The sequence below is a fragment of the Hyperoodon ampullatus genome (assembly GCF_949752795.1).
Source record: "Hyperoodon ampullatus genome assembly, chromosome: 4".
Taxonomy (NCBI): Eukaryota; Metazoa; Chordata; class Mammalia; order Artiodactyla; family Ziphiidae; genus Hyperoodon; species Hyperoodon ampullatus.
Genome location: NC_136917.1, coordinates 44601631 through 44621884, shown reverse-complemented (window position 1 = coordinate 44621884; position 20254 = coordinate 44601631). Strand labels below are relative to the sequence as shown.

The following is a 20254-nucleotide window of genomic DNA, read 5'->3' as shown; positions in this document are numbered from 1 at the left end:
GTATCTTCTGCAGCTACAGCCAGGGTGCAGATCTGAATACACTGCCAGGAAAAGACATCCCTGGACATGCCGTTTGAGAGAAAAAAACATATTGCACAACTGCACAGATATTTTATGAGCCCAACTACATAAAATTAAACACTCATTTCTGTACCAGTTTATCTACGTATAAAGAGAGCTCTGGGAAGATACTCACGGAATTGTTACCACTGATTTTTCTGAGAAGCAAAGTTTTTTGTTTTTGCTTTTGCATTTTTATTACATTCTTTGAACTTTTCTGAGTTAAATTTTTTTCAGTGAGTATGCATCATTTGTACAAAAGCCTAGTAACTTTTGTAAAAAAAGAGAAACAAAACAGGAGAAGGAAGGAGAGAGGGTGGAACAAAAGAAAGAAGGAAATTAAGAAAATAAAAGAAAGTCCAATCTCTCTGTGCCCCTAACCCTGCCACACATAAACACACACACACACACACACACACACACACACACACACACGATGCGAAAGGCAGCCAGACCAGCTCCAGATGTGACTGTCCAAGGACATCACCGTAGCCCTGGAGAGTTCCTCTTGGAGAGCATGATTAATCCTGCTACAACAGGGCTAGGTGCCCAGAGCAAAGATCCTTCACTCCTTGAGAAGCCAGCTTTGAATATCAGAGGCAGGAAGCAGAGATGGCCCCTTTGAAGGCTCCCTCTGGACACACGCACAGCACCCCATAACACTTGGAAGCTGACAAGCTGCATTTAACCACCTATAGAGAGTTGCTAGGGCATCCAGGTGTTACCGACCATAGTTCTTGGCTTTCCCCAATCAATAGATGTTGACTAGAGGCCAGACAAGAAATTCAGGCAAGGCTTTATTGGGGCCCCTGCTGCTGCAGCAGCAGCAGCAGCAGCGGGGAGCAAGAACAAACAACAGGTTCCCTTGCTTGCTTGCTCCCTGAGTTGGGGGGGGCAAGCTTGTTTCTTATATGGGGTGAGGATAGGGGTGCGTCCAGGGGTCGGGCCAGAGGGGTAGCTTAGGTGTTTTGCTCACCCCTTAGGTGGTGGTGTATGCAGGGGGCATGCTTCCGTGCTTTTGCTCCTGACACCCTGTTTTTGCTCCAGGCTCTTCAAAAGTGGCAGTTGGGTTTTTTGGTCTCTTTGTATCTTTTGGGTGCAGAATTTGCCCCAACTGCAATGCACACAGTTATTTTTAGTCCCATATAGTTTCTTTGTATTTTGTTGCTTGAGGAGAGGTGTGTCCATGTGCAAGCACTGCAGCACTGCAGCAAAGGGTCTCAGGTCCCAGCAAAGGGTCCCAGGTCCCAGGCCTGTCTCACAGGGGCGGGAGGGAAGTGTCTGAGTCGAAATAAACCAGAGCATGGGGTTGGCAGGACCTGTGGTCTGGAGATGCAGGCTCAGCGGGGTGAGCTTGCAAATCTCTCTTGATCCTCTCAGAAGGAAAACTCAGAGCTTACCAGGTGATGGGATGGTCAGGACAGAAAGGAAAGGGGAGAAGGTAGAGCAGGTGTGCTGGTTGGTGGAGCTTAGTGAGCGACTCCTACGTGCTACTTTTTGTCCCTTGGTATCTATGGTTACAAGCTCCTGGCCCTCCAGATGTGTTTTATTTGACCCACAGTGTTTAAAAACTTTGAATTAGTTGCCAAGTTCTAAAAATAGGGATTTGGGGGGGCTTCCCTGGTGGCGCAGTGGTTGAGAGTCCACCTGCCAATGCAGGGGACACGGGTTCGTGCCCCGGTCTGGGAAGATCCCACATGCCGCTGAGCGGCTGGGCCTGTGAGCCATGGCCGCTGAGCCTGTGCGTCCTGAGCCTGTGCTCCGCAACAGGAGAGGCCACAACAGTGAGAGGCCTGCGTACCGCAAAAAAAAAAAAAAAAAAAATTGGGATTTTTTTACATGAAGAGCTGAATTTCTGTTTTATTCCTGGAAAATTAGGAAAATCCATTCCCTGGGCTCTTCTTCCCACAGGGGAACAATCAGGTGGAGCCGAGTGGTGGCTTCCCCTTCAGGACTATGCACTGCTCAGTGACCTCTCATCTCAATTACTTTCCTGGGCCATGTAGGCCTGTGCCTTTGCTACCCCTGATATTTATAACAGTTCCTTTACTCCTTTCACAAACCTGTGATGGAGGAACTATGTGCATTTTATGGAAGCGGAAACAGGCTCAGAGAGGTTATGTGACTAGCTCAAAATCACACAGCTTTCAGTAGTAGAGCAAGGATTCAAACCTGACCTCAGAACCTATACCCTCGGCAGTGAAGCAAAGTCACAGAACGAGGAACCGAGGAACCAGTGAATCATCTCCCAAGTTGCTGGCCATAGTCTCTTTAAGGTTCCTCTTTCCAGAAAGAACTGGTCCTCCAGCTTAGGACACAGTGAGCCCTGGGTGATAGGCAGCAGGTCCCTTTTGAGTACAAAGCGTTGTGGGCACAGCAGCAGGGAGGAGGGTTTTCTACCTGTGAATTGGGAAAAGTGAGGGAGCCAAAGGGTTTTTAATCTGGGTTGAGACCTCCGTTACCTGAGGTGTGGCCTGAGTGATGGGGGGTGGGCATAACCTGAGTGGGAGGGGCACTGTGTCCCCATCCCCATTTCCATACTTGGACTAGAGCAGCTTGCCGTTTTCTGTGTCAGGGTTCTATTTAAAACCTCCTTTAGGCAAAGGGGGATTTTGCTGCTCAAAAATAATTTGAAAAACTTTGAGTTTGTGTCCAAAAGCCATAGATGTATATTTCATGTGTGGCTAAGAAGCTATCACTGGGAACTGTCAAATGAGCCCCATGGGCCAATCCAGCCTCTTATCTTCAGCTTTCAGGAGGGGCCTCCTGTTAGATTCACCTCCCTGCCACGGCTCCTGAAATGGAACCCGCCCTCCCAGGACTCCAAGCAAGGCCCAGAATTTGTTTGCGTGGATTTGCATAAAAAGCTTCAGTGAATGAGATTCAGTAAAAGCAGGTGAGGTTCACAGAGTCCCCCAGGGCAGTGATTTTCTCTTTGAATTTCATTTTCTCTTGAGAAGCACACACTTCACTTCTCTGGCTTTCTCCCTCCACTGGACCTGCACTCCCTTCCTGTTCCCTTATTTCGATATACCACACACTCATAGACACAGATGCACATGCATGGCATGCACACACATATACAAACACGTGTGTATGCATGCACGCACACACATAAGTGCTCATGCACAGGCACCCAACAAGCTTTAAGTCACTGAACAAGTGACTGTTTTTTCTGTCACAGACGATCCTGGAGTTTGACTCTGGCCTAATGTCAGGCTGGGGTGCAAAGAAGAAGCTTCCAGCCCATTACCTGAGAAGCACCTGTCATTGGTTTGGGTATGGCAGTGTGGCTTCCAAGGAGACATTAGTGAGACCCCACCCTGTGTCACTGAGTCAGCCCTCGGGGACTAAGGCTCAGGAATCTGTACTGGAACCTCAGGAAAGTCTGAAAGCTGGCCAACTTGGGAACCCCTGAGGAAACCCTTTCTTTCTGTTCCTAGGTTGCATCTATATTCTTGGCAAAGATCTTCAGACACAACGTCACCCAGACCTTCTCATCTACCCTGTGCCTGGTGAGCTACTCTAATAGTAAGGAGTCCGGCATCACCACGGAATGGGGTGGAAGCTCTCAGTGGACCCTCCCAACAGCCTGTAAGCCTAACATGGACATACCTGCCAGTCAGAGACCCAGCCCTGCCAAGAAACCCAAACGGCTCTGTCCCTGGGCGCTGAGGATGAAATGAATGGACTCCCCCCACCAACCTGCATGTCAGTTCCTGGCTAGACCAGGCACCTTGGGGGAGCTACGTGGGGCTCCCTGCTGGTTAAGACTGCAAGCCCACTTTTGTCTTCTGGGCTGGGTCCCTCACACCCTCCTCTCCTTCTGTATCGTCCCACCCGCAGTGAGCCCAGTTTGTGCACTTCTTCCTATCTCGCCCACCTGCTCTGTCTCCCAGGTGTCTGCCCACCCCTACCCTACACAGCTCTTGGCCATGTCCACTCCCCTCCAAAACCCTTCCCCCAGTAATAGTAACCAAAATGATAACCAACATTATGTCCCAGGTACTGTTATTCACTCCATTTCATTTTCACACACACAAAAAACATGGAGCACTATTGCTGCCATTTTATAGATGAGGAAACTGAGGATCCACAGGGTGAAGCAACCTACTCAAGGTCAAACAATTTGTGGTGAAAAGCCAGGCTTCATTTTCAAGTCTGTCCTGTATATTTCATGCTCCTTATTGCTACCTGGCATTATATTACACACTTGATTGGGCTAATATCAATCTAGAATGTGGGCTTCATGGGGGCAGGCACTGTCTTACTCACCACCTCCTGTATCAGTCTCTGCCACCTAATTGATATTCAGTAAATATTTGTTAAGTGAATAAGTGAATTGACGGCAAAGTCCGTGCTCTATTTTTAAAACCATTTATTAATTTTCGAAGCGGCAATGCACATGGTTTAAAAAATCAAGAAATACAAAAAATGAAATTTAAATCTTCTCCCTAGACACCCTGTTCCCTTCCTCCAAGCTCGCATGGCTCTTATGTATCCTTCCAGAGATATTAGAATAGTCTATGCATGTGTATGCTTGTATAAGCATGTGTGTAATATACCCATGTGGTATCATACTATAGAAACCACTCTGCAACTTGATTTTTTTCGTTTAATATGTCTTGCAAATGTTCAGATCAGCATATATCTATACACACACAAACCCCTATGCTATTAACTGTCATGCTAAGCTTCATACCCATCATGTGGGTTCCACAGAAGTCCCTGGAAACTTTTTAAGTCTGGAGTAGTAAGTGTGATCTGCTATCACGAATGACCTAGAATTTTGGCGCAGGGGAGGGACCTCTGAGATGGTCTGGTTTAACCCCCTCATGTTACAAATGGGGAAACAGGCCCAGGGGATGGTGATGGTGGGAACAGACATTCGCAGAGTCACGCAGGAGTTAATTGCAGATCCGGGGCAAGAACAAGGCCTTGGGAATCCTTGGCCAGGCTCCTGCTGCCCTAGTCTCCTCTCTGCTTGGCAAGCTCAGAAGAAATCATAGCCAGTTCCCAGCAGAGAGATTGCCTGATTGGGCTTTGTCAATGGTAGTGCCCTCCCAGGAATGCTGGGGTGAGAGTGATTATGTAGGTCGCTTGGTAATCAGGAAAGAGAGCTCGAGCCCTTTAAATGCCGGCTGTTTCATTTGGTCTCAGAAGACTGGATTAGCATAGATTGGCTGCACTGAGCTAGAAGATAAAAGGCCCGCACCAAAAGGGAACACCAGTCTGCAAGGCTGAGCCAAGGCACCACACTCTCAGCACAGCCCCACTCTGGCGTCTGGGACTTCCTGAGTCCATCGGCAGCTTCCAGGAGCCTGTGTCTTTCCTCCAGTTGGCAAAAGTGTGTGTGTGGTGGGGTGGGGGGTGGGTGGAGAAATAAATCAAGAAGCACAGCTGGGGGAGCAAAAATTCAAAGAAAGCAGTCTCTGTTGGGATGAATGCCCTTATCTTCATGTGCATTTCCCAACGCCTTCCATCCCCATCCTTCACCTTACCCTACACGCGCACACATACACACGCTCTCTCTCTGTAAGCACCATGAGGGCACACCTTCTTTGCTGTGATTCCCAGTGCCTACTGCAGTACCTGACATGTTAGGTGTTCAATAAATATTTGTTAAGGCAGTCAACACATGCACACATATATATCATTCCTGCACACACACACACCGTGCACTCCCTCCCTCTGGATTATTGTTTAAACTGTTTTTACGCCCTCACCTGTCCTTTTCCTGCCTGTGGCTGCAGGTCCAGCCTTCTCCAGTAAACCTTCCCCTCTACTCCAGCTATAAGGGCCTCTACTTTCCCTGCAGTTCGTGTAGGTCCAATGAATAAAGCAATAGCACCTTCCTGCCCCCATACCAGTCATAGTCTGATGGGTATGCATGACTTACAGGACCGATGGGGACAGAGGGTTTAAAAGCCAGACCATCACAGAAAAATCTGGGTTGAAAATATAATTGATACCGTACAGGCAATAATTAATTCTGTGTTGCCTTTGTATAGCGGTAGGGTGGGGTAGTGGAGGGAGCCCTGTGTATATCATCACGGAGACTTGGGTTCAAATCCTGCCTCTGCCACTGGCTAGCTTCCTGATCTTGGACTAATTGCTTAGCCTAGTGTCCAGTCCTCATCTATAAAATAAGGGTAATAAGACCCTCCTCACAGGGTTGTGAATATGAAAAGAATAAGCACTAATAAGTAACCCTGCAAGAACAGTGATTTTTGTCTGTTTTATTCATGGATGTATCCCAGCACTTAGAACAGTGCCTGGCATGTAGTCGGCACTTGATAAACAGTTGTTGAATGAATTAACATGCAGTAGTAATAAAGGTAGCTACAATTCATTAACCAGTCACGGTGTGTCAGGCTGCACGCTAAGCAGATAATGTGTATTATCTCATTGAATCCTCACCATAGTCCTGGAGGTAGCCCCATTTTTTTTTAGATGAAAAACTGAGGCTAAGCCCCAACTTCATAGCAAGTTGTCAGTGAGGATTTATTCCCTTCTCTCCCACAACACACTGTTGTTTCTCTTTCCTCATGTTAGCTTTCTCCCCTCATTCAACCCTCAGCTTTAAAGCAACTGCACCCTCACTCGGTCTTCTCCCTTGAGGATCCTGGCCTTGGGCCCTCTGCTCAGGCTGCAGGGTACAGACTATGCTTATATCCAGACATAGGCATGGATGCCCATTTACCCCTGTTCCATTTTCCTCACTGGCTACAAAGCAGCTGCCTGTGCTCCAGACCTCATTCTGCACTCTCCTTCTCTGTTCATCACTCTAGCTATTTGCTGACCTCCAGGACTTGGGCATTTTCTGCCTAGACTGAACCTCTGCCTGGAACACCCTTCCTGTCTTCTTCCCTCACAAATGACCAGATCCCTCAGGTTAAGGGTGGCATTCTCTGGGTACCCTTGTCTGACCCCTCCTGTACCATGACCGGCACGCTTTTTCTGTTCCTGCGCACCACCACCCCTTCCCTTTGTATTGTTATTGCCTGTTTGCCTGCCTCCCCCTACTCACCCTTATGGACTCTAAGTTCCTATTTGAGACCAAGAGCCTTTCCATCTGGCCTGTGGCTGTATCCCCAACACCTCGCGTGGTATCTGGCGCAGAGTAGGGCTCACTGACACTTTGTGAGGCAATGGTCTGCTCTATTAGCTGACTTAACACTCAGCCAGGACCGACAGTTCTGCTTTTTTCTTTCCAGTCCAGTCTGCAACCCTGCCAGCCATCCCTTCCTACTGCTGAGCCAAACGTTTGGATTTGGCCCTTCCTCACCAGGCCGGGCCAGTTTCCACCAAGCCCGGGAAAATTCTTCTTTACTAGTTTAGAGTTTTTCCAGGCTGTTGGGAAAAAAACAGAAGTGTCTTCCTGGAAGGACTATAAAGATCATGTAGTCCAGCCTGTTGACTGTACAGAATGGAAGTGGACTGAGCAGGGGGCGGAGGGACTGCCCAAGGTCACACAGTCTGTTTAGGGCAGGGACAGGAACAAAACCCAGGTTTCCCAGCTCATCATGAAAAATCCTTTCTCTACATTTAGCCTACGGCACATATGAAGCCAAACCATGAGACTTGTTTAGATGGGATTTTACAATCATAAGAATCAAGAGTACACTCTGAATTGGGGATTTTGTACGTCATCAGCATTACGTCTCCTGCTCTGTTCCTTGTTGGGAAGCAGGATAAAAAGCATGGGTGGGACTTGGGCGTTCTTGCTCTGGCCTCAGCCCTGCCACTGATGGGTTAGCCGTTTTCCCACTGCTCTTCTTAGTGAACAGTGAACCCGACTATAGCATTAGAGGAAAATAAGGCTGGAAAGAAAGGATGCAGCCCAATCAAGGAGAGTTGGGAGTGTCCAGGTGAGCAAAACTTTGTTGGGAAAGCAGTGGGGAGCCTCTGAGGGTCTTTTGATGACCTGATTGGCCACAGCTGAGCCCCTAGGGAACTCTTGGCTAATAAATTTGGGTAGAGAAGCAATCTTTTCACATGAGGCTGTAACTGTACCCACCTGCTGGGAGGCTAATGTCTCCGTATCTCTGCCTCTCAGGTAACAGCCATCTCCCCTAACGACTCTCATTTCACAAGCTCCGACTTCCTGAGGGAGAGATTTGAGCAAAGCAGAATGGTTCCCCAGGTAAGTCATTAGTGTAGTGCCTGGACTCTCCATCGAGAGCATTGATGAATAAATCTGTCCAGAGAGGCCGGTCCTTGGTAAAACTTGTCATGAGGCTCTAGGGAACTCACCCAGTTTGTGCTGTGGATCCTGGGCTTCCAAGAGGGGCAGTGAGTAGCACCAGAGAAAGGCCCCAGCAGGACCATTTCTTTACGGAGCCCTGACTGCAGGGAAAAAATCATGGTTCCTGTAGGAGAGCTCAGTCTAAGCTAGACTGTTGCAGCACCATTGATGCTTCTGCTACCAACCTAGGTTTTTAAGAGCTGACATGGGAAAAAATCTTGGCATGCAGAAGACAGTCCTGCCTCTAATGGGTTGCACGTCCCCGGGAAAGACTTCATTGCTCTGGGCTTCCGTTTCCCTAACTGTTGAAGGAGGCATTTGGCCCAGTTCAAATGCAAAATAACAACAAAGGGGCTCCAGCTCCCCTTTCCAACTCAGATCTGTTGTTAGTGATTGCCAGATGTATTGTGTTAATGACTCTGAGGTTTCATCCAGAAAAAGAGTACAGCTTTCTGTCAGCTTCTCCAGAAGAGGGAGTTGCCTCATATATTAGTTTCCTAGGGCTGCTGTAACAAATTACCTAAACTTTGTGGCTTAAAACAACACAAATTTATTCCCTTATAGTTGCCGGGGTCAGAAATCTGAAATCAGTTTCGGTGGGCTAACGTCAAGGAATTGGCAGGGCAGGTTCCTTCTGGAGTCTCTGAGGAGAGAACCTCTTTCCTTGCTTTTTTTTTTTTTTTTTGGCCGCGTTTTACCGCATGCAGGATCTTATTTCCCCCGACCAGGGATCGAACCCACGCCCCCTGCAGTGGAAGCACAGAGTCTTAACCCCTGGACCACCAGGGAAGTCCCTTTCCTTGCCTTTTTCAGCTTTTAGTGTCCCACTCCTATTTCTTGGCTTGTGGCCCCTCCCTCCATCTTCAGATCACATCATGCCAATGTGTGCTTCCATCATCACTCCATCTTCTCTGCCTCTGCCTCTTATAAGGACCCTTGTAGTCATACTGAAGGCCCACTACCCAGATAATCCAGGATAATCTCTTCATCTCAAGATCCTTAGCTTAATCACATCTGCAAAGTTCCTTTTGTTGTGTGAGGCTAACACAGTCACAGGCTCTGGGGATTAGGACATGGATATCTTTGAGGAGCCCATTAGTTAACCTGCCATACCTGACACATGGCACTCATTTGCAGTCCCTACAATCAGCCTAGAATTAGAAGTGGGATGGAATAATGGAATTATTCCAAGTTAGCATGTGAGGCCTGGCGTATGGGAGCTGTACCAGAGACAGAGATTGCACATGGCATTTTCTGTTTCAGGAACCACGCCAGCCTCATTGACATTCCACATCCCACTGCCTTCTCCTGACACTGTATCATTTACAATGCTCCTGAAGCTAGTACAGGGACTCATTATTATTAGTTAATGAAGCATCTAAGGCCTAAACCCACAGTCAGCTGCTGGGATAGAGTGAGGACAGAGCTGGACTGAAGGGAGTTCTGTAGCTGGGATGTAAACCAGAAGAGACAGAGGCCATGCTGTCCTCGTGTCTTCATTTCACAAACGTTTACTGAGCACTTAGGCTGTTCCAGCAACTATGGATGCAATAAGAATAAGGGCCACAGGGGTGATCCTGACCCCCAAGAATTCACAGACAAGTGAGAGAGACAGACAGGTACATGAATACACCAAGACACTCATGAAAATTGCTCAGAAGGAGGTGGGTGTTGGGGAGCCCTGAGGACAATCTCTGCTTCAAAGAAGGAGGGGAGGCCCTCCAGAGGAGGGGGCAGTTGACCTGGGTCTTGAAGGACGACTAGACATTCTGAGGTTGGAAAAGGAAAGGGAAGGGGACTTGGGCAGAAGAAACAAATGCTAAGGGGAGTAGTGAAAAGGCGTGGTTTTTCGCTGCGCCTTGAATGACATGCAGATATTCTGGCAGGAGGAGAAGAGAATCTGGAAAGTTTGCCTTTAGAGTGCAGTGAGGCAAGGCGGTGACATTTGGCTGGTAAAGGGAACTGGGCAGACCCTGTGGGGGAGTCTGGCTTTGGGAATAAAGAGCCAGACCTCACCACTGTCTGAATAAATTCAGGGGGGTGGGCCGGTGGCTGCAAGGAAAGGCCAAATGCTGACGTGGTGAAGACAGACTGGGGTTCAAACCTCAGCTCTGCCGCTTACCAGCTCTGTGACTCTGGTGAGTTTCTTTTCTTTTTCTTTTTTTTTTTTTTTTGCGGTACGCAGGCCTCTCACTGTTGTGGCCTCTCCCGTTGCGGAGCACAGGCTCCGGACGCGCAGGCTCAGTGCCATGGCTCACGGGCCCAGCCGCTCCGCGGCATGTGGGATCTTCCCGGACTGGGGCACGAACCCGTGTCCCCTGCATCGGCAGGCGGACTCTCAACCACTGCGCCACCAGGGAAGCCCAATCTGGTGAGTTTCTTAACCCCTCTGGGCCTCAGTTTGCTCATCTATAAAATGGGAAAGCTCGTCACCACCTATGAGGATGGTTATGTGGCAAGGGCCTTGTCTGTCTTGTTTTCTGCCGTATACCTAGCATCTGGCTCATGTTTATAAACTGAATGAATAATGTCTGGAAATAAACACTTGGCAGGATGCCTGATGAATAATAAATGTTTAGCGAATGAGCTGATTATTAATCTTAGGGGAGAAAATTTGGTGATGATCTGGGCCAGCCCCCATGTCTCACTGTGTGCTCTCTAATGCTCCTGATAATTACTCACTCCCTATGGTCCTGGCAGCCTGGAACCACAGAAAAGATCCCTGAATCTGGATTGGGGAACAGGTGGGCTTTAGTTCCAGTCTTGACTGTCACTCATGAACTGTGATTCTGGGGACACCCATGTCCTGGTTTATGCCCTGTGGCTTCCTCCAGGCCACACCCTAACTCAGCTCTGCCTCATCCCAGGCAAGGTCACTGAGGGCTGAGGAAGGACACCAGGCCATTTGCTTCTTGATGAGCTCCATGCCCTTTCCCTCCCTTCTCCATCAGCAGCCCAACAGAACCTCCAGAACTTTCCCTGAGTCTCACACCATAGAAAGAGCATAGTCTCTGGAACTATGTCACCACTCACAAGCTGTGTGACTGGGACAAGTCTAACCTCTCTGACCTCTGTGTATTTATCTGGACATAATAGCTACCTGGATTTGAATCCTAGTTCCACAGTTCTTTAGCTGTGTGAAATAAGTTTAGAAATCACTTTAGAAACCTAACATCTGTCCTTCAGTTTCCTCCTGGCTACTGTGTGGATTATAGCTCCCCCCTCCCAGGGTTACGGTGAGGATTGGTTCCCAAAGCTGGTGTAACCACACTCCCACCTAAAGATTGGGTCCTACCTCAGGCTCTTGGATGATTCCTGCCTCAGGCAGTCCAGCTGCTGGTCCCACCTGTGCTGAGTCTCTTGACTCTGGGTACCAGCATTTGGGACCTGGAGGCTGGGTTTTCCATCCATTCTAATGATGGAACCCTGTCTCCTTCCCCAGGGCTGGGAGGGTTGTTCTGGAGGAAACCTGAAGACTGACACTTCCTACTTCCTCATCAAGCTGGGGTGGGGATGGTGGCCCTGGCCCAATGTCACATGCCTCACGCCAGAGACCAGTGGGCCCAGAGGGACAATTAATTTGAAAGAAAGGACTTTGGAGGGAATCCTCTTAATTTCTCTCTGACTTTGGACTTCACTTTAATACACTATCTCTAATTTTTGTGACCCCTCAAATAAGAGAAGGCAGCAGCTTTCCCTTCAAATGTCTCAGGAGACTGCTCCCTTTACAGCACCAACAAGTGCACGTGACCTGAGGAGAGGGCGTCTCCTGGGGCTGCGTGGAGGGAGACTTTTCACCTCTCAGGAACCCACCACCACAGTGTGCTTTCTCTCTCTCTCTCTGTCTCACACACACACACACTCACACACTCATATACACACTTACACACATTCATTCTAACCCCTCCACTAGCTGTGCATGACCTCGATTCTAAACCAGAATAATATCGTGGGGAAGTGTTCAGCCTCCAGGTGACCAGCCCAGGGCAGGAATCCCAGCCCTGCCTTTTCCTAGCTGGGCAACCTTGGGTAAGGTCCTTAACCTTCTATGAGCTTCAGGGTCCTCATCCGTAGCAGGGGAAAGCAAGAGTACCTACATGGTAAGGTTGACGGGGAGGATTAAATGAAATGAGACACGTCAACAAAGCACTGAGCACATGGTGGGTGCTCTTGAAATAGAAGTCACCGCTCTTGTTGTTGTGTTATTGTCATTACCTCCATGAAAAGGTAGCTCTTGTGAAGACAAAGTCATTGTCTGCCTTGTTTACCACTCTATCCCCATCACCTAGGACAGTGTTTGGCATGTAATTGGTGCTCAGTAGATATCTGGAGAATCAGGTAATGATCATACTTCTTCTTGCAGTCACGGCTATTCTCTCCCCATGTGATTTCAAGAGCCCTTCTCTGGGCTCCCACGGCACCTGGACACAAGAATTATCACAAGAGCTTCCTGTGTGCCAGGCAACCAAGCTAAGGGCCTTATCCTACACTGATTTTCTTGCTTCTGCTCCCCTCACCTTGTGAATTCCTTGAGGAGAAAGACTAGGAGCTCTAACCCAGAACAGGTACTCAACAAGCAGTCTCTGAAAAAGTGAATAATTGAGCAGCCCATTTTACATGTGAGGAAACTGAACCTCAAAGGGTTAACACACTCATCCAGAGCTGGAGGGGAGTCCTAGTCCCCAGAAGCCCAGACCAGCACTCTGCCGCCCACCAACACTGATGACTCAGTGTGGACGGGTCCATCGACACCCACAGATAGTGAGCTAATTTAGCCAGAGGAGGAGAGAGCTGGGTGCCCTTGCCTCAGTTCCACAGAAACACCTGCCTGACCGAGTGCGAGGTTACCTATATCACCATGATGTGCTTTTCATTAAAGCTGGGCTCCCTCACAGGTAGTCTTTGAAATGTCAATTTTAATTAAAACCCTAATCCTAATAAACACACCGCAGATTCAACCCAGCCAGAGCAGCTTCCTCCTGGGTGAACTTCTCACGTTTCAGTAGACAAGCTTGTCTCCACTAAGTGGGCTTGTTTGGGAACATCCAGTCCATCAGGCAGCTTCACTCAGAGAAGGGTCTTGGCCATGATCCACAACATCACTGACTCCAGGCTTCCAAAAACACAGCCCAGAGTGGAGACAGATGGATGCCCGTCCCACATCAGCGGCTGATATGGAGTTGATGCTCAGTCAAATAGAATCAGAGCACCGTCAGCGTTTGAAGGGGCTCTGGAGATCATCTGGCCCTTCTCATTTCACAGATGGGGAAACTGAATCCTAGAGAGAGAAGTGGACAGAGTCCTGTTTGTGGCAGGAACCCTACCTCCTAGCTCCGTACCCTCCCCACTCATCACCTGGGGTTTGCCGACTGGTAGCTGTGCCAAACCTTGACCAAATCCATTTCCTTCTGAGCTTCAAGTTCCTTATCTATAAAATTGAAGGGACTGGACTAGCAGAGGTCTCAACCTTGGCTGCACATTAGAATCACCTAGGGAGGTTTTTAAAAAGCCCAGTTTCTAGCTCACCTGAGACCAATTCATCAGAGCCTCTGGCATGGGACTTGGACATGAGTGGTTTATAAAACTTTTCAGGAAGAGCCTGTGCTCCGCAACGGGAGAGGCCACAACAGTAAGAGGCCTGCGTACCGCAAAAAAAAAAAAAAAAAAAAAAACAACTCTTCAGGTGATTCCAATGTGTGTCCAGGATTGAGAACCAGTAGACTAGATAATCACTGTCTCTCTTTTCCTCTAAGAGTTTATAAGTTTAGAGTTCCTCAGCCTGCAGTCCTCTGTGCCTCACACACTCCCATGCTCCCTCCCCACACCTACCCCACAATCGATTTGAGCAATTCCTTCTCATACCTCAAGTCCCAGCTTAAATATGCCTTCATTAGACTGAGTGAGGGCGGTATCACCTGAGTTCTCCCTCTCTCATAGTCTGAACTGCACTTCACAGTGATTATATTTTATGGCTATCTTCCCCGTAAGCTGAGCCACAGCAGAGACTAAGTGTAGTGTGCAGACTCTAAGATTGTCCCTAATTATCCTCATCTCCTAAACTCACACCACCCCCTTGAGTCTGGGCAGAACCTGTGACTTGCTTCTAACCCATACAATATGGCAAAGGTGATAGGATATCAATTCTATCACATAAAGTTACATAAAACTGTCATGTCTGTGATGCTTGGAAACTCCCTCTCTTGCTGGCTTTGATGAACCAAGTGGCTATGTTGGGGAGGGCCACATGGCAGGGCACTGAGGGTGACTTCCAGCCAACAACTAGCTAGGAACTATGGCTCTTAGTCTTAGCCTGCAAGGATCTGAGCCCAGCTAACAACTACATAGCTTGGAAATGGATTCTTTCCCAGTCACACCTTCAGATGAGATCCCAGCCCTGGCTGACATCTTGATTGCAACCTTATAGATGACTCAGCTAAGCTATGCCCGGATTCCTGACCCCCAGAAACTCTGAGATCACAAATGTGTTTTATTTTAAGCTGCTAAATTTGTGTTTTATTTTAAGCTGCTAAATTGTTACATGGCAATAGAAAATGTATACACTGAGCCTATCTTGTCCAACTGCTATACCCTTTGCATCTAGCACAGTGCTTGGTACATTGTAGGTACTTACAAATGTTTGGCTAATTAATTAATTAATCAGAATAATGGCATTAAGTCCTTTGAATCCAACACTTGCCCAACTGTTTTTCCTTTCTTCCTCCTAGTGACAAGCTAATAGCTCAAAATTCAATGTCAGTGCATCAAACAAGGACTGTACTCTCAAACCTTTCACTCTTAGGCAGGAAAATGGGAAGCACACACTGTTATTATGATGATAACCGTGATCCAGCCTTAATGAAATCAACATGTGGTTAAATAACTGTTTGCTGAGTGTAAATTGTTATTGTTATTGATGCACCATTTCATTTACCTGATAAATGCAGTGCAGCTCTCCAGGCAAGGGAGCAATCATGGCTTTATCGATCCGTAATCATTCCAAAGATGCACAGGATGCCATTGGCCACTATGGGTTGGCCTTTGGACAACACTGGCCCTCAAGTTACAGCCACGCGGGGACTCTCCCCACACAGCCCCGGCTTTTAGGCCTGCTCAGGTCAGTCACTCCAAGCAAACTGCCAGAAGGCCCAGTTCTGCCTGGGCATTTACGGCCGGTTTTTGTGGTCTGAACAGCAACAGAAACTTCTAAGTGTGAAAAAGCAAAGAGCACAGCCATTTCCCCTGCTAAGGCTACTGCCAATCTCATGCTGCTCTGCCCAGTCTCCACAGGGCTTTGACCGGACTCTGCAGGCTCAGGTACGGCTCTGTGGGGTTATCAGACTTCCCAAGGTCACTTGGGGAATCACTGATAGAGAGTGAGACAGCATCACCAGGTGAGGCCTCACTGGCCTCTGCTTGATTTGAGTGGCTTATCAGGAGCACTGCTGGCTGGCAATCTGATAAAATTCCAGTAAAGTGAATGTAACTAGGTCTTGAGAATTAGCTCAGGTACTCCATGGAGATGGCTGATAGCATGTTGCAGGTCCCCAGGGGAAGGGTAGGGGGACTTTCTTAGAGATTTTGGCTGATGCTGGGGAGACAGTGAGTGGTCGGAGGTCCCAGGCAGCGAGGGCTGTCTGGGCCTCTTTCCTCACCCTCGCTCTGCTGTGTAGTCTCTCTCTGTCGATTTCCTCACCTGCTTCTGATTATGTCTCAGGCTGGTCATTGCTCCCACCAGCCACCCACCCAAAGCTCACTGCCCAAAGGTCCTGGATCCAAGTGACTTGCTCCTTCCTCCCAACGACTGGGCTTGCTGAAGGAGCCCTCCAACGGGGACAGGGCCCACTCGCAACCACGATAATAGCATTAACAGGAGTTCTCATTTTATGACCACTTAGCATGCGTGATGTGGTCGGCCCTTATGCACGTGATCTCACTTCATACTTGTAAGGTCGGATCTTAACAAACGGCATCGCGAAACAGAGGAAAGCTTCAAGTGAGCTTTATTAGGGGCGCTCCCGGGCGAGGTTCACTGGTCCGAGAGAAAGGGGCCAGAGAAGTCGCACCCGGGCGAGGGTTGGGCAAGATTTTATAGGGGGAGAAGGGAAAGGGGTGTGGTGAATCTGGGAGGGCGCAGGGTATTCCTTATTTGATGGTCTCTTCGGGTATCCTGGCAATATCTGGTGCCGGTTACATCAGTCTTGGGACCGCTAGTCCCGCCCCTCGAAAGGTGGGAAGGCTGGGCCGGGTGGAAGGTCCCCAGGTCAGTTCCTGGAACTGGGTGGTCCGGAAAGTCTCCAGGTCAGTTTCTGGAACTGGGTGGTCCAGAGAGTTTCCGTCTGATGCAACCTGTGAATCTGATTGCGTTCCCTGCCTCGGGCCAGTTGGCCTTACAATACTCACAACAGTCAGTGAGAACGGCTCATTCCTGTTTTACAGATGAGGAAACTGGGCTTTAATAAGAGGTCTCAAACTTTGCTCCATGTCACACAACACACAAAGGACATTATGTGTCTCTGCATGGCTGACATCTAACTTAAATCTCCCCAATTCTCCTGTGTCCTCACCTCACCTAAATAAGGCTGGTTCCCCAAGATCAGGGTGTAGGTTCTAGAAAAGCAAAAGAATGAAGACTGGGAAGGCAATTGCCTGCTTTTATATTTAAACTGCCTTGCTGTGGTGACACTGACAGGTACAGATAGCAAAGAGGAAAAAGCAAGTCCTTTTGCCCTTCTCCAGGCCGGCTCTCTCCTTCTCATGCCCCTCCTGTTGGCAGCTTCTAAGAGGAACTGAGCTGGTGGTGAGGAAAGTGGCTTTCAAGGTCCCAGCCTTAACATCACAAAGCAGAGATTAGAATTTTGATTTAAAGCATGGAGACAATAGCTTAATAGCACAGATGGGATTACCAAAAGGTCAAGGTAGTGGTTACCTTAAGGAAGGAAGAAGGGAGTGTGCCTGGGAGGATCCATTCAGGGATGCAGGACAGCCTCTTTCTAGGGTGCAGGCAACAGTTTATTTCTTAATGGGGCTGGTGGTTACATGGGTGTTCTGTTTATAACCACCCACTATGCTTTTTATACCTATGTTCTTGTACTTTGCTGTGGGTGTGTTATTTTTCACCACTAAAAGTGCTATAGAGTTTTTTTTATGGATAATTCAAGGAGGAGAAGAATGTTGCTGTAGGCTGACAGGTCAGAGCACACCTCCCTGAGGAGGGGATTTTTTTTTTTTTTCTTTTTGAGGTACGTGGGTCTCTCACTGTTGTGGCCTCTCCCTTTGCGGAGCACAGGCTCTGGACGCGCAGGCTCAGCGGCCATGGCTCACGGGCCCAGCCGTTCCGCAGCATGTGGGATCCTCCCAGACCGGGGCATGAACCCGCGTCCCCTGCATCGGCAGGCGGACTCTCAACCACTGCACCACCAGGGAAGCCCTGAGGAGGGGATATTTGAGCCCACCTTGAAAAATCAGAGGGACAGGTCATGCCCAGAGCCATGAACAGCTTTCTAGGCAGAGGGTAATGGGTCACCCTGTATCTTATGAGTGCAAGCCCGGTGGCTGTGTGCAGGGTGGCCTGGAGGAATGGAGAGCTCAGAGGAAGGGAGGCAGCGAGAAGCAGGCTGATGTGGAAATTGTGGGCAGCAAGCAGAGGTGAGCCTGGTTTTAGGGGTGACCCAGGGGCTCAGGTGCAGATGAGGCAAAGCACCCAGAGACAGAGCAGCCCCCTACCTATTGGAGAACCGAGGAGATACACCTTGCCACTCGGAACATACACTTCCTCAGTCCCAGCCTCCTGGGAAATGTCTCTAAGTGCTGAGAGGTGATCCTGGAAGAAAGAAGCCAGCAGATGGACTGGCTCCAGAGAGAGTCCCTGAGGTTTCTGAACCAATTCCAGTCTGCATCCTTGGAGCTGGCAGAGGCTTCCGGAAAGAACAGCAAGATCTGCTCTCACACTGTCTGGTTTCCCTCTTTCCTTCCTAATTTCCCTCCTCCAGCCTTTCCTTTCTTACTGATTCCTTACTCTTCCATCCTCCCTCTCTCCCTCCCTCTCACACATTAACTAAACACACAATCAGATATACCACCCATATATATAAATATACACACCCACCTGTCTACCTCCTACACACATTATTCGTATCCACTCTCCCGGGCTCTGACACACACAAACTAAAAGACACATAACATATGCAGTTTCATTCATACACATCTCAGATATATTATTATGCCTACAGAGCACTTTATTTTTTTTTTTAACATCTTTATTGGAGTATAATTGCTTTACATTGTTGTGTTAGTTTCTACCGTATAACAAAGTGAACGAGCTATACATATACATATATCCCCATATCCCCTCCCTCTTGCGTCTCCCTCCCACCCTCCCTATCCCACCCCTCTAGGTGGTCACAAAGCATGAGCTGATCTCCCTGTGCAATACGGCTGCTTCCCACTAGCCATCTGTTTTACATTTGGTAGTGTATATATGTCCATGCCACTCTCTCACTTCCTCCCAGCTCACCCTTCCTCCTCCCCGTGTCCTTAAGTCCATTCTCTACATCTGCGTCTTTATTCCTGTCCTGCCCCTAGGTTCTTCAGAACCTTTTTTTTTTTTTTTAGATTCCGTATATATATATGTTACCATATGGTATTTGTTTTTCTCTTTCTGACTTACTTCACTCTGTATGACAGACTCTAGGTCCATCCACCTCACGACAAATAACTCAATTTCATTTCTTTTTATGGCTGAGTAATAGTCCATTGTATATATGTGCCACATCTTCTTTATCCATTCATCTGTCAGTGGACACTTAGATTGCTTCCATGTCCTGGCTATTGTAAATAGTGCTGCAATGAACATTGTGGTACATGACTCTTTTTTTTTTTTTAAGTTGCTTTAAACTAGTTAAGGGTTCCATTTTCACTCCTCAATAGATTTTATGTATTTCTCATGTGCTTCTTCACTCATTAGTTCATCTAGGTCTGAAGGGTTACTGAGTGTCATCTTGATCAGCCAACCATCTTCATAACAAGATTTGTTGACAAGTCCTGGATTTTCTGCTAGAGCTTACTAATTTCAGTTACTTCTCCTGATAGAGGAGAATAGAGTTCACTATCAGCTTTCACACTTTCCAAAGCACCGAATTCCTCTTGTTTGTTCAATTTTGTCCCAACTTCAGGCAGACTACAGTAAACAACATCTCCCAAAGCTTCCTGTGCAAAATTGCTGATTCCCACTGTTTCAACACCATTTTCTGTTGTTAACCATTCATGTTTGTCTGTGAATTTATGACCCGACAGCAGAGCCAGTCCGGTGTGCTGTGCCCTGATGGCGCGCAGCCCTCAGTCCCCAGGGCTGCGGCGGGCAGGGCGCGTTGGGCGCAGAGATGGCATGCAGGCTGCAGACTGCGGCCTGCACGCTCCGTGCCAATCGCAGAGCCATGTTCGCAGGGGTGCAGAGGGTCTCCGTGCAGCATCTCCATTGTGGAACATGACTCTTTTTGAATTATGGTTTTCTCAGGGTATATGCCCAGTAGTGGGATTGCTGGGTCGTATGGTAGTTCTATTTTTAGTTTTTTAAGGAACCTCCATACTGTTCTCCATAGTGGCTGTACCAATTCACATTCCCACCAGCAGTGCAAGAGGGTTCCCTTTTCTCCACACCCTCTCCAGCATTTATTGTTTGTAGATTTTTTGATGATGGCCATTCTGACCCGTGTGAGGTGATACCTCATTGTAGTTTTGATTTGCATTTCTCTAATGATTAGTGATGCTGAGCATCCTTTCAGGTGTTTGTTGGCCATCTGTATGTCTTCTTTGGAGAAATGTCTATTTAGGTCTTCTGCCCATTTTTGGATTGGGTTGTTTGTCTTTTTGATATTGAGCTGCATGAGCTGCTTGTATGTTTTGGAGATTAATCCTTTGTCAGTTGCTTCATTTGCAAATATTTTCTCC

At 48.1% G+C, this 20254-nt stretch overlaps 1 pseudogene across 1 annotated transcript; it reads right to left on the bottom strand.

Annotated features, from left to right (window-relative positions):
* Positions 1-19220: 19220 nt before the first annotated feature.
* Positions 19221-19742, bottom strand: LOC307052292 (glycine cleavage system H protein, mitochondrial-like; annotated as a pseudogene). Its single transcript has one exon. The product of its transcript is annotated as a glycine cleavage system H protein, mitochondrial-like (transcript).
* Between the last annotated feature and the right edge of the window lie 512 nt (positions 19743-20254).